This window comes from Xenopus tropicalis, chromosome 6 (genome assembly GCF_000004195.4).
Source record: "Xenopus tropicalis strain Nigerian chromosome 6, UCB_Xtro_10.0, whole genome shotgun sequence".
Lineage (NCBI taxonomy): Eukaryota > Metazoa > Chordata > Amphibia > Anura > Pipidae > Xenopus > Xenopus tropicalis.
Genome location: NC_030682.2, coordinates 17,338,121 through 17,351,598, shown reverse-complemented (window position 1 = coordinate 17,351,598; position 13,478 = coordinate 17,338,121). Strand labels below are relative to the sequence as shown.

At 39.9% G+C, this 13,478-nt stretch overlaps 1 protein-coding gene across 1 annotated transcript in view; it reads left to right on the top strand.

The window, feature by feature from the left end:
- lmbr1 (limb development membrane protein 1) overlaps positions 1 to 13,478 on the top strand; it is an 84,617-nt gene that overhangs the window by 40,691 nt on the left and 30,448 nt on the right.

The window sequence follows — 13,478 nt, the reverse complement described above, 5'->3', positions numbered from 1 at the left end:
TAAAGCGAATGAGTACAAAATGCTTAAAAAACGTCTGGCACTGGGGGGAACCGAAATGACGAATTCGGCTGGCACTTAAAGGGTTAAGTGGTGGAAGCTGTTTTCTTCCTCTTCCTTTTTTCTGTTTGTTGTGGAGGACACTTTTTATGTTTGTTGCTTTTCTGGTGCATTCACTGATGATGGTGACTAATGTAACGTTATAAAAAGGTCAATTTTCCTTTTTTGCTGGTGGTTGTAGAAGCTGTCTCATTGCTTTTCCATGTTTTCTGTTTGTTGTGGAAACATGTCTTCCTCTATCTGTTTCCATCTCTATATACTCAAACATTTATTAAAATTCTTTTGTTTACATTTTATCAATTATCCCTACATAAGCTCAGTAGAAACCATTATTAAGTAGAGGATTCTGATATATATGTATGGAAATGAAAGCTGAGCATTTATTATGGGATATTAAATGACATGTTTGTGTTTGGAAAGTAGAATATGAGAATAATGTTATTAAGTAGAGAATGGACTATAGGTTTGCTTAATTAGCCTCTTGGGTTGTTTTTGTTTCTGCGCCAGTTTAATACATCCCCCCACTGTGTGTTAATTCATTAGTGAAGCATTTCATAAAAAAAAGTCTTCAAAGCAGCGGCTTAATCTGCCTGTAAATTACTGTAATTTCATTATTTTGGCTACACTCACATCTATTAAATGTGCACATTTTTCCAGATACAGTGGGGAGTTGGCTGTTTATGATGGGGCAGAATTGTGGAGCGTGTGCAATTCATTGGGACATTTTCCCCCCTCTAGTTTCCAACGGTAGCCTTGTCTAGTGAATCAACTCAAGTGGGAAGAGTAATTGTGCCTTGAACCAGTTTATTATACTTTAGTACATAAAAACTGTAAATTAGCGACTCTTTGTACAATACTTCATTGAGCCATCAGTCTTTGACCTCTGCTGTAAACATTTCATTCTTACCAACCTGTCCCTTCTCCCGAGGCACCTATAATAACCCCTTAACTAATGTGCTTGATTATGAGTATTGGATTTGTGCCATTGTTCAGCTCATAAGCGCACAAATCCAACAGAATTCTCTGCTTAGTTTCTAATTAAACTCCTGTGTTAATGTAACTGGACGTTTTAGGCCTGGAGGGGTTGTCTATGGACTTTTAAAGGTCTGACATGGCTTTTTTTCTCCCTCACTATGACTTAGTTTTATGACCACCAGCTACCACCACCTCTGCATCCCTTTTCTTTTACTGTAACTGTGCGCACTAGGAAAGCACTTGTAAAACCCGGGGCTTTATATTAGCAAATGTGGTGAGTATCAGAGATCCTTTGCTACATATGGAACGTATATATGGGCGCTGCAGGTGATCTTACCTACCTCTGCAAGAATGGGCGCAGCCTCTCTAACTCTGCATTTGGGAAAATTAACCTTTTTATTGCCTGTTTTTGTACAGATATGCCAGTCAAACTATTGATGTTTTCAGGGCAAACTAAAGGTCTAACCAATTTGTTATTCTTGAGTTCATGTGGGTCATTATAACTTCAATAAATACACAATGGAACATTATGAAACTCACCATGTTGCATCTATGAAAACAAAAGGTCTCATTTGCAAACCTGACTGCAGAATGCAAAAACGGACAAAAAGCTTCAACTGGGAATTTATTTTTTTGCCACCGGCCTCTGCACTCCCTTCACTAAAGTGATACTGACACCAAAAAACTACTTTTCATAATATTAATGTGCATGAAATGTTACCTGGTCATGTTGATCATTTCTCACTGATAGGGCTGCTTATGTAAGTAATTGTTATTTGAAGTCCCTAAACCTGACTGTTTTGCCAACCTGACTGTCCCTTCTCAGCCTGTCAGTTACAGCTTCTAATGCTAACGGACGGGGAACATGGGGGATAATATAAAAGCAGGCAAATACTTTTAAGGTAAAATTATGAACAGCATGCATAGACAGTGTTACATAAGATTAAAAAAATGTTTAATATTTGGTGTCAGTATCTCTTAATATACTGCTAACTGCGTTAGTCATTGCTATATTAGTGAGGGACAGGTACGTAGGTGTCCTCCCCTCCCGCCCTCTACCCGCGTCTACCTTGCGTTTCATTCTAAGACACAAAGTAGGACTACACTTTTACGCTTCTTAGTGCTTTTGCACTTGCACCCTCTGGGGGGTTAAATATCCCTATTAAATGCATAAGGAGAAGGAAAGGTGCAATCACTGGGAGGTGCCTAACATTTGGCATCCAATAGAGCAGTGATCCCCAACATGTTGCTCCCCAACCCCTTGGATGTTGCTCTCAGTGCCCCCAAACCAGGTAGTTATTTTTGAATTCCTGACTTGGGGGCAAGTTTTGGTTGAATAAAAACAAGATTTCCTACCAAATAAAGCCCCCTGTAAGCTGATAGGGTGCATAGAGGCCCCTAATAGCCAATCACAGCCCTTATTTGGCACCTCCATGAACTTTTGTTGCTTGTGTTGCTCTCCAAGTCTTTTTACATTTCTCTGTGGCTCACGAGTAAGAAAGGTTGGGGATCCTTGCCCTAGTTACTGAACTTTTTCCTTCTGCTTTAAAAATATTACTACACCTGCTTTATCATTTATGTCAATAATTTGGATATAAGCTCATGGGCTCCCATAATGTAGGACTGGCACCTTAGAGGGGGGCCTAAAGCAGTGCTTAGTGGAGGGCAGTTAAAATGAGGTTGCGATCAACACTTTTTTTTGCACTCTTAATTATTTTTCTTGTCACTATGGCTAATACATTTTCAGAATGTTAAAGGGAATGTAAATCCTAAAATACATTTTAGCCTAGTGATAGAAAATGTCATTCTAAACAACTTATAGTACATTTACATTAACAACTGTCAGTGTTTCTAAGGTTATTTGTCAGTATAATGGCTAATAAAAGCAGGATCTGTCTGCGCCATTTATACACTGCAGCTTCTGCCTCTTGCAACAATGTAGCAGGTCAGCCTTGCGTGCGTCTTCTCTGCTCTGTAAGTCAGCTGGCTTCTGCTACATTGTTTCAAAAGGGCAGAAAGACAGATGCAGCTTTCAACGGCAATTATATCTGCAAATAACTGTAACCAGTGAAAATCATCAGTCATGAATATCTATTGGAAAGTGGCTTGGTATCACAGTTTCTTTCATTAGGAACAATTTTACTTTGGTATTTTGTATATGGTATATCCTATTTAATCTCATTATCTGCATTAGGCATTTTACTTTTGAGTACAGGCATCGGACCCCTTATCTGGAAACCCGTTATCCAGAAAGCTCTGAATTACGGAAAGCCTGTCTCCCATAGACTCCATTTTAATCACATAATTCAGAATTTTAAAACTGATTTTCTTTTTCTCTGTAGTAATAAAACAGTACCTGTACTTGATCCCAACTAAGATATAATTACCCCTTATTGGGGGCAGAACAGCCCTATTGGGTTTATTTAATGGTTAAATGATTCCCTTTTCTCTGTAATAATAAAACAGTACCTGTACTTGATCCCAACTAAGATATAATTACCCCTTATTGGGGGCAGAACAGCCCTATTGGGTTTATTTAATGGTTAAATGATTCTCTTTTCTCTGTAATAATAAAACAGTACCTGTACTTGGTCCCAACTAAGATATAAATAATCCTTATTGGATGCAAAACAATCCTATTGGGGTTAATTAATGTTTTATTCATTTTTTAGCAGACTTAAGGTATGGAGATCCAAATTACGGAAAGACCCCTTATCCGGAATACCCTTGGTCCCGAGCATTCTGGATAATGGGTCCTATACCTGAACAGGTATAGGACCTGGGGTTTTCTGGATAAGGGGTCTTTCCGTAATTCAGATCTCCTACCTTAAGTCTGCTGAAAAAAATATTTAAACAATAATTAAACCCAATAGGACTGTTCTGCCCCCAATAAGGGGTAATTATATCTTAGTTGGGATCATGTACAGGTACTGTTTTATTATTACAGAGAAAAGGGAATCATTTAACCATTAAATTAACCCAATAGGGCTGTTCTGCCCCCAATAAGGGGTAATTATATCTTAGTTGGGATCATGTACAGGTACTGTTTTATTATTACAGAGAAAAGGAAATCATTTAACCATTAAATAAACCCAATAGGGCTGTTCTGTCCCCAATAAGGGGTAATTATATCTTAGTTGGGATCAAGTACAGGTACTGTTTTATTATTACAGAGAAAAGGGAATCATTTAACCATTAAATAAACCCAATAGGGCTGTTCTGCCCCCAATAAAGGGTAATTATATCTTAGTTGGGATCAAGTACAGGTACTGTTTTATTATTACAGAGAAAAGGGAATCATTTAACCATTAAATAAACCCAATAGGACTGTTCTGCCCCCAATAAGGGGTAATTATATCTTAGTTGGGAACAAGGTACTATTTTATTACAGAGAAAAAGGAAACCATTTTTAAAAATATGAATTATTTGATTAAAATGGAGTCTATGGGAGATGGCCTTTCTGTAATTCGGAATTTCTGGATAATGGGTTTCCAGATAAGGGGTCTGATACCTGTATTTCAAATGATGGATTTTCATATTATAATAAATCACATTATTTTAATAAAATAAGATGGCAGCACTTCCCTTTGGATATTATCTTTATATGCTCCATATCTAGCGACACATTCCCCCCACCCGGTCCCCTTAGTAAGATGCACGGATCCCCCGACCATCGCTCTGCAAGGCCTTGTATTAAACTGTATCACGAGCAACAGCAACATCCTGGCCAATTACTCAAACGATCCAGACATCCCCCAAAATGTTCTGTGGGATTAAGAGGTTAACTCCTAAAACATCAAACAAATTGCCTGATAATAAAATCAAATAGCACAAAAAAAAAAGAAAGAAAGAAAAAAAAAACCCCGAAATGCAAGGTAACTTCCTAGTGTAATTAATTAGGTGGGCCAGGTGGAAACGAAGAGGTCGGGTCTCCAGTTTGCAAGCTCTATAAAGCTGGGTTACATGACAGCACCACGGCGAGGGAAGAAAGATTTTTTTAATATGTGCTTATCCTGTGTCACAGTTTGAAATTGTCCTGGTTTTTCTCCCTGATGGCAAACTTACATAAAAGTGACCCTTTACTGTATTTTATAGCCAGACAACTTTTTTTTTTTTTTAAGTTATTTACCAGCCTTTAATTCGTATCAGGCCTCCATCTTCAGGAGTCACAGGAATGGTACGAAGCACGACCCTGTCTGTCTCACTCGGCCTCCGTTTCATTTTTTTTTTTGCCACTGATCATCCATAAATTGCTGGAAATGAGTGATTAAGGGAGTGCTGCTTAATGTTAGCCAACACATGAAGGTTTGCGCTATGACATTTTCTGGGTGAGAGGAAATCATGTACTGCTCCAACAATAAGGAAAGGCCCCCGCTGCGAACCTTGCTGGGGAATTTGACTTGCATACTGGTTTGATCTCCGTGTGCTGTTCCCGAACGTCGGGGGCGGGATATGTCGGCAGCTGCTATTCTGAGTTGCCAGGAAAAGACGGGAAGTATTAGGGTGCCTTCATGGTCATGCAAACTATCTACTGAATGGTAGTTCGTTGGGGGTATCTTTAATGGAGAAGGATCTAGGGGTTTTTGTATATAACAAGTTGTCTCATTCCAGGCAGTGTCATTCTGTGGCTACTAAAGCAAATAAAGTGTCTTGTATAAAAAAGGGCATTGACTCAAGGGATGAAAACATAATTTTGCCCCTTTATAGGTCCCTGGTAAGGCCTCCCCTTGAGTATGGGGGGCAGTTTTGGGCTCCAGTCCTTAAGAAGGATATTAATGAGCTGGAGAGAGTGCAGAGACTGCAACTAAACTGGTAAAGGGGATGGAAGGGTTAAACTATGAGGTTAGACTGTCGAGGTTGGGGTTGTTTTCTCTGGAAAGGAGGTGCTTGCGAGGGGACATGATTACTCTGTACAAGTACATTAGAGGGGATTATAGGCAGATAGGGGGTGTTCTTTTTCCCATAAAAACAATCAGCGCACCAGAGGCCCCCCCTTTAGATTAGAGGAATGGAGCTTCCATTTGAAGCAGCGTAGGGGGTTCCTCACGGTGAAGGCAGTGGGGTTGGGGAATGCCCTTCCTAGTGATGGGGTAATGGCAGATTCTGTTAATGCCTATAAGAGGGGCCTAGATGAGTTGTTGGACAAGCATAGTATCCAAGCAGTATCGGACTGGGATGCCAGCGGCCCACTCTCCAAACTATTTTTCATCCACTTCTTACCCAGTCTCTATATTTTCCTAGTTTTTTTTATCTTTGTAAACTTCAATCATATCTTCTGTATATTTAGTTGTTTTATTCCCATAGAAAAATAATTAATGTCTATGAACTAGGCCAAATGGCTAGAAGCAGGAGGGCCCACTGACACCTGGACCCACCTGGATTTTTCCTGGTATCCCTGTGGGCCAGTCCGACACTGTATCCAAGGCTATTGTGATGTTAAAATCTACAGTTAGTATTGATGTAGGTATATATGGTTTATGTGCGTGAATATATAGATAGGTCGATATGAGTCTATGTGTGTGCTGGGTTCACTTGGAAGGGTTGAAATTGATGGACTTTGGTCTTTTTCAACCAAGCTTAACTATGTACAAAACTTTGTTTCATATGACTATATCAACACGTGCATGGCCATCAAGCGTCAGTCTAAATCTTCATTCTCCTACACCTCTCTGTGCCTCAGATAATTCCTTTCTTTCTGTAAGTTGCTGGCCCCAGCCAGTGAGGTTGTGAGTGTAACAATTAATCAAGGATAGTGTCTGACTCACTCCCGACTAACTTCCTCTATGTTCCTATCAAACCATCAAGCTGTGTAATTCTACGCAGAGCGGTGTGTGTTGATCCGCTAACTTGTACGCAGGGCTTTGTGCTGAAATTACATTCTCCCTTCCAGATTTGCCTTAGGAGTTCTTCAGCCCTTTTTCATTTGGAGCCACTGCCCATTTGACCAGTCCTTAGAATGACAGGGACCTTTTTCCGTTTAAATGGCAAACTAAAACAGCAGTATATAAATAAAAATAAATAGATTGAATAATCATACAAAGGTTGATGCTGAGGGTTATCTGACCAGGTGTGGCTGCACCCAATAATCTATTTACCTATATATAGGGCTGACAAAGAGATTGTCATTCACATCAGTCCCTTGCCCAGTGGAGCTTACAATCTAAGGTCCCTATCACATTCCCATCAGTCCCTGCCCCAGTGGAGCTTACAATCTAAGGTCCCTATCCCATTCCCATCAGTCCCTGCCCCAGTGGAGCTTACAATCTAAGGCCCCTATCACATTCCCATCAGTCCCTTGCCCAGTGGAGCTTACAATCTAAGGTCCCTATCAAATTCACTCAACAAACCTTTGATAAAACACACAGTTTATTCAGGGGTGAATTGACCTGCCTGTATGTATTCCAAGGCACTCGGCACACTGCACTGTAGGATAGGAACCAATCAGCAGCTAGGCTGACCTGATAGGGAACCAAAGCCTGCCTTTGCTTGTGTGACTGCTGGGCTGTGATTGGCTATCCCCCTCCTACTGTGCTTCTGGCAGGGCCCTTAAGAATATGCCCACCCCTCATTTAAAGAACAGGCAGGGAGAGTAGCAGATCTTTAAGGAGCTCCAATAAAGGGGCATTATTTAAAGTTAATGATCATTTTTAGCCCAAGACTGGGGGGGGGGGGGGGGGTTCTTCTTTAAGAACCCAATAGAGATTTGAGAAAAGGGGGTTATCCCCTTGAAACAGCAGGCCATGTCTACTATGATTATCCTCTCCTAAAACAAACAGCAGGCTATATAGCTAATGCTAATCTGACCAATCACTGCGTAACCAGAGGGTTGGATATTTACATTTTTTTAGACCATCAATGTGGATGGCCAAATAACATTGATCTGATGTTTGGCTGAAGGCCTAGACAAGCAGATGTCCTTCTCAATTCATGGTCTTCCAATCCCTATGGCAATACCCTCACCTGGCCTCATGGTGGCAGCACCCTGCTGAGAGCTAATATCTCCTGGACTTATTTTATGACAACACATCCATATTGAGATCTCTTTTAGACAGCTAATATCTGGCTTCCTGCTCAACTGCTGTTCTGTGTCAGCAACCCTAATTGGCTATGATCTGCCGACATAGTTATCTATAGTGTTGCTAAAACTGACTCTTAAAGGGGACCTGTCACCCAGACATATAAAGCTGTGTAATAAAAGTCCTTTTTTAAATTAAGTCTGCCTGCTTGTTGTGATTGTTTATTTCCAAGGAAACAAGATTTGTATTATTTATATAGCGTAAGTGAAGTTTATTTTGCTCCACAAACACAATAGAAAATAATTTGGAATTATTTCTTAGGGTGACAGGTCCCCTTTAAAAAGTGATGTTAGCAGATGGTATTGGCAGTCTAAAACTGCTAATTTCTCACAAACCACTTAAAACAGGAAATTTTTGTAAATTCCAAAAATACTGAAAGGAGCACTCTGAGTAAGTTTACATTCATTATTTTTAGGGTTTGGATCCCTTTTAAAGGAAAAGTATTCCCCCAAACAATGTAGGTCTCTATAAAAATATATTGCATAAACAAGCTGATATTTAAAACCCTGTTTCATCTAAATAAACCATTTTCATATAAATATACTTTTTTAGTAGTATGTGCCATTGGGTAATCCTAAATAGAAAATGATCATTTTAAGTACTAAGGGCCGCCCCCTGGGATCATAGGATTCACAGTGCACACAAACAAGCCAAGGCACACATACATGCTAGGCTCCATCAGCCAATGAATGGGCAGAGTTCTGCCTTTTACTCCCACACTACTTCCTGTTACAGTTAGAGCTGCATCACTTCCTGTCAGCTGATCTCTGAGGGGGCACACAGCCCATCACTAAATGGCGGATTAAGGGAAAGGCTGTAAAAGGCCAATATTTACTGATATATATATTCCAGTTTGGTGAGATTCTTTAATAGGCCACTTAATATAATATAAACTATCTGTTGGTTACATATTCATTCTGGGGGTATAGTTTCCCTTTAAAAAATGCTAAGGATGCAACTGTATGGCACAAAATGCCAGGGATTGTTTCTGGGAAGTGTTTATGAAGGGAATTATATTTCATTCTCACATATTCAGTTGCATATTGAATATAATAGGTGGGTTGTTGTTTGTACAGAAGGATTGTGGGCTGCTCCTGGGACACGTGGCTAGGATCCACACATCCGCTGACACCTGTGCCCTTTTGCAAAGCTAAAACCCAGCCAATTGTGCGTGAATACAGCACCCCCTTGTGTGAGGGCCGTATTGTACAGCAGCTCCCTGCGTGTAAAACCCCCCCAACTCCCTCAGTCCTCACTTACCCCCAAATAAACAGAGGCCTGCGCTGACTTGAAAATGTTAAATATTTATGAATATAATATTATCTTTTTTTTTTTTTTAATTTGATTCTTTGTTTGCCAAATCTCCTGGAATGGTACATCACACATGTGTTTATCATTCCGCTTGTCAGGAGCTTCTACACGATTTTTCCCCGAGACTTTTATGGAAGACGTTGAAAGGATACAGAGCCCCCCGCTGTAGCAATATGCCGAGCGCCCCTGCGGCAGCAAAGGGCTTAAACTTTCTACATAACGTGAACTTGTCATGCCTTATACTCCATTCCACATTTCATACCCACAGGCCACAGCAAGTAATAGGTTACTAATAAGAAATGCGGCGCGCTTGCAAAGGGAGGGAAGAAAAATGGGGGCGGGGGGGGGCCTTTCTGTGTTTATTTGGCATTAAAGCGTATATTTATTTGCCTATAAAGTCATTCATTCAGTCAGAACTGAAAGTTCAGAGCTGGAAGCTCAGTGAAATGTTTACCAGCGCCCAAGTGAATTATTGTACATTATATTACAGGCCACTTACTCATTCCATTAGTATTGCCAGAGACAAACCTTGTTTAATCAGTCACATCAAAGGCAATAGTTGGGTTCCTTTGCATTTTCGACATGAACCAACATTTTTCGAAGTAAGAAATAAGGTCATTTTTTTTTTTTTGACTTCTTCTCCCTTTGAGAACCGAGATCATTAAACAATCAAGCTCACTTAAAAATTTATTAGTTTTTTCACGTGTTTCCTCTGCGATGGGGTCCAATTCGCTCTGATTTGGCCCATGTGTGGAAGCACCTTATAACGGGATATTTTGCTACTGATTTATACAGGGCTTGGAAATCCTGCCAGCAGATATTGGTGGGATTTTAGCCGTAGTGAAAGAATTCTGAGTTGGGGCACCAACCACTGGCGTAGGCCATCTACAGAGTGTCCTGAAGCTGCTGGGGTAGTTGTATAGTTGTACAGGTATGGGACCTGTTATACAGAATGCTCAGGACCTGGGGTTTTCTGGATAAGGGGTCTTTCTTTAATTTGGATCTCCATAACTTAGGTCTGCTAAAATTCATTTCAATATTGAATAAACCAAATAGACTTGTTTTGCCTCCAATAAGGATTAATTATATCTTAGTTGGGATCAAGTACAGGTACTGTTTTATTATTACAGAGAAAAGGGAATCATTTAACCATTAAATAAACCCAATAGGGCTGTTCTGCCCCAAATAAGGGGTAATTATATCTTAGTTGGGACCAAGTACAGGTACTGTTTTATTATTACAGAGAAAAGGGAATCATTTAACCATTAAATAAACCCAATAGGGCTGTTCTGCCCCAATAAGGGGTAATTATATCTTAGTTGGGATCAAGTACAGGTACTGTTTTATTATTACAGAGAAAAGGGAATCATTTAACCATTAAATAAACCCAATAGTGCTGTTCTGCCCCCAATAAGGGGTAATTATATCTTAGTTGGGATCAAGTACAGGTACTGTTTTATTATTACAGAGAAAAGGGAATCATTTAACCATTAAATAAACCCAATAGGGCTGTTCTGTCCCTAATAAGGGGTAATTATATCTTAGTTGGCATCAAGTACAGGTACTGTTTAATTATTACAGAGAAAAGGGAATCATTTAACCATGAAATAAACCCAATAGGACTGCTCTGCCCCCAATAAGGGGTAATTATATCTTACATCAGTTTTAGTCCCTCCTCCCCTGCCAGGATTTCAAATTATGCTGTATTGTGTTGGGCTCTGTAACAAATTTTGGTTTGGAAGCCGGAGTTCCCCTTTAATAGCCTAGACCAGAGCTGGCCAACTGGAGGCCTGTGGGACGGATGTGACCCTCCAAAGAATTTGTGTGGCCCCCGGTGTGCTCAAAGGTTCCATAGATTTCACAGGGGCTTAGTACCCTCTGTTGTGCCTGGAGTAATCAATTTCTAATTCCAGCAATGTCAAGTCTTACTCTTAAGCCCTAGGGCTACAGGGGAGCATAGGGAGCGGTTTTATCAGGCAGCAGTGAACAGTGGAGACTTAAGTAAAACTGAAACTGCAAGCGTGTAAAAAAAAAAAATACAAAAAAAAAACTTTTGGCAGAAAAATGCCCTTTTTGCTCAAATTTAAATGCGTATAAGATTTCAGACGTGAGTATATGAGCCCGTAAGAGTTAATATTGAGGCAAACCTTTAGCATTGAAATGATCCCGTACTTTGGTGAGGGCCCCGTTCCACCGTTGCTTCCCCGAATGTTCATTTACTGAGCAGCTAAAGCTCCCCGGGCAGGTGATGAGCGCGTGTGTTTGCTCTGGGCTCATTCCTTACAATAACCATCACCTGCCCTGTATGTTCATATTGCCATTCAACCCCCCCCCCCCCCCCGGTGCATTTATCTCCTGCAGATGATGGAATATGTCTGCTGCAGCCCAAATGGACTGTTAAGCCGACCTTCCCATAATGTTACTGAGAGGCCTCTTTTTGTCCCAGGGGAACAATAGGCACAATATTTATTTGAAATGTGCCATGAATGCAGACGTTTTCCCAGGGTTTCTGGATGGGTGGAGGCAAAATGTAAGAACTTGTGTTTGCTTACCTTGCCCCAGGTCAGAATGTCTGGCAGTATAGTAAATATCCGTGCCTGCAAGCCCCTGGCCCAGTTTGGCTTGTTTTGTGTCAATATTTTGTTTAGGAAACCTCCATACTAACCTCTGCCTTCCTGTTGTTGTGCATAAACTGAATGCTTTACTGTACGGTATGGGATCCCTTATCCACAAACCCGTTATCCAGAAAGTTCAGAGTTACAGAAAGGTCATCTCCCATAGACTCCATTATAAACAAATAACTCTAATTTTTAAAAATGATTTCCTTTTTCTCTGTAATAATAAAACAGTACCTGTACTTGATCCCAACTAAGATATAATTACCCCTTATTGGGGCAGAACAGTCCTATTGGGTTTATTTCATGGTTAAATGATTCCCTTTTCTCTGTAATAATAAAACAGTACCTGTACTTGATCCCAACTAAGATTTTATTACCCCTTATTGGGGGCAGAACAGTCCTATTGGGTTTATTTCATGGTTAAATGATTCCCTTTTCTCTGTAATAATAAAACAGTACCTGTACTTGATCCCAACTAAGATATAATTACCCCTTATTGGGGGCAGAACAGCCCTATTGGGTTTATTTAATGGTTAAATGATTCACTTTTCTCTGTAATAATAAAACAGTACCTGTACTTGATCCCAACTGAGATATAATTACCCCTTATTGGGGGCAGAACAGCCCTATTGGGTTTATTTAATGGTTAAATGATTCCCTTTTCTCTGTAATAATAAAACAGTACCTGTACTTGATCCCAACTAAGATATAATTACCCCTTATTGGGGGCAGAACAGCCCTATTGGGTTTATTTAATGGTTAAATGATTCCCTTTTCTCTGTAATAATAAAACAGTACCTGTACTTGATCCCAACTAAGATATAATTACCCCTTATTGGGGGCAGAACAGCCCTATTGGGTTTATTTAATGGTTAAATGATTCCCTTTTCTCTGTAATAATAAAACAGTACCTGTACTTGATCCCAACTAAGATATAATTACCCCTTATTGGGGGCAGAACAGTCCTATTGGGTTTATTTAATGGTTAAATGATTCCCTTTTCTCTGTAATAATAAAACAGTACCTGTACTTGATCCCAACTAAGATATAATTACCCCTTATTGGGGGCAGAACAGCCCTATTGGGTTTATTTAATGGTTAAATGATTCCCTTTTCTCTGTAATAATAAAACAGTACCTGTACTTGATCCCAACTAAGATATAATTACCCCTTATTGGGGGCAGAACAGCCCTATTGGGTTTATTTAATGGTTAAATGATTCCCTTTTCTCTGTAATAATAAAACAGTACCTGTACTTGATCCCAACTAAGATATAATTACCCCTTATTGGGGGCAGAACAGTCCTATTGGATTTATTTAATGGTTAAATGATTCCCTTTTCTCTGTAATAATAAAACAGTACCTGTACTTGATCCCAACTAAGATATAATTACCCCTTATTGGGGGCAGAACAGCCCTATTGGGTTTATTCAGTATTTAA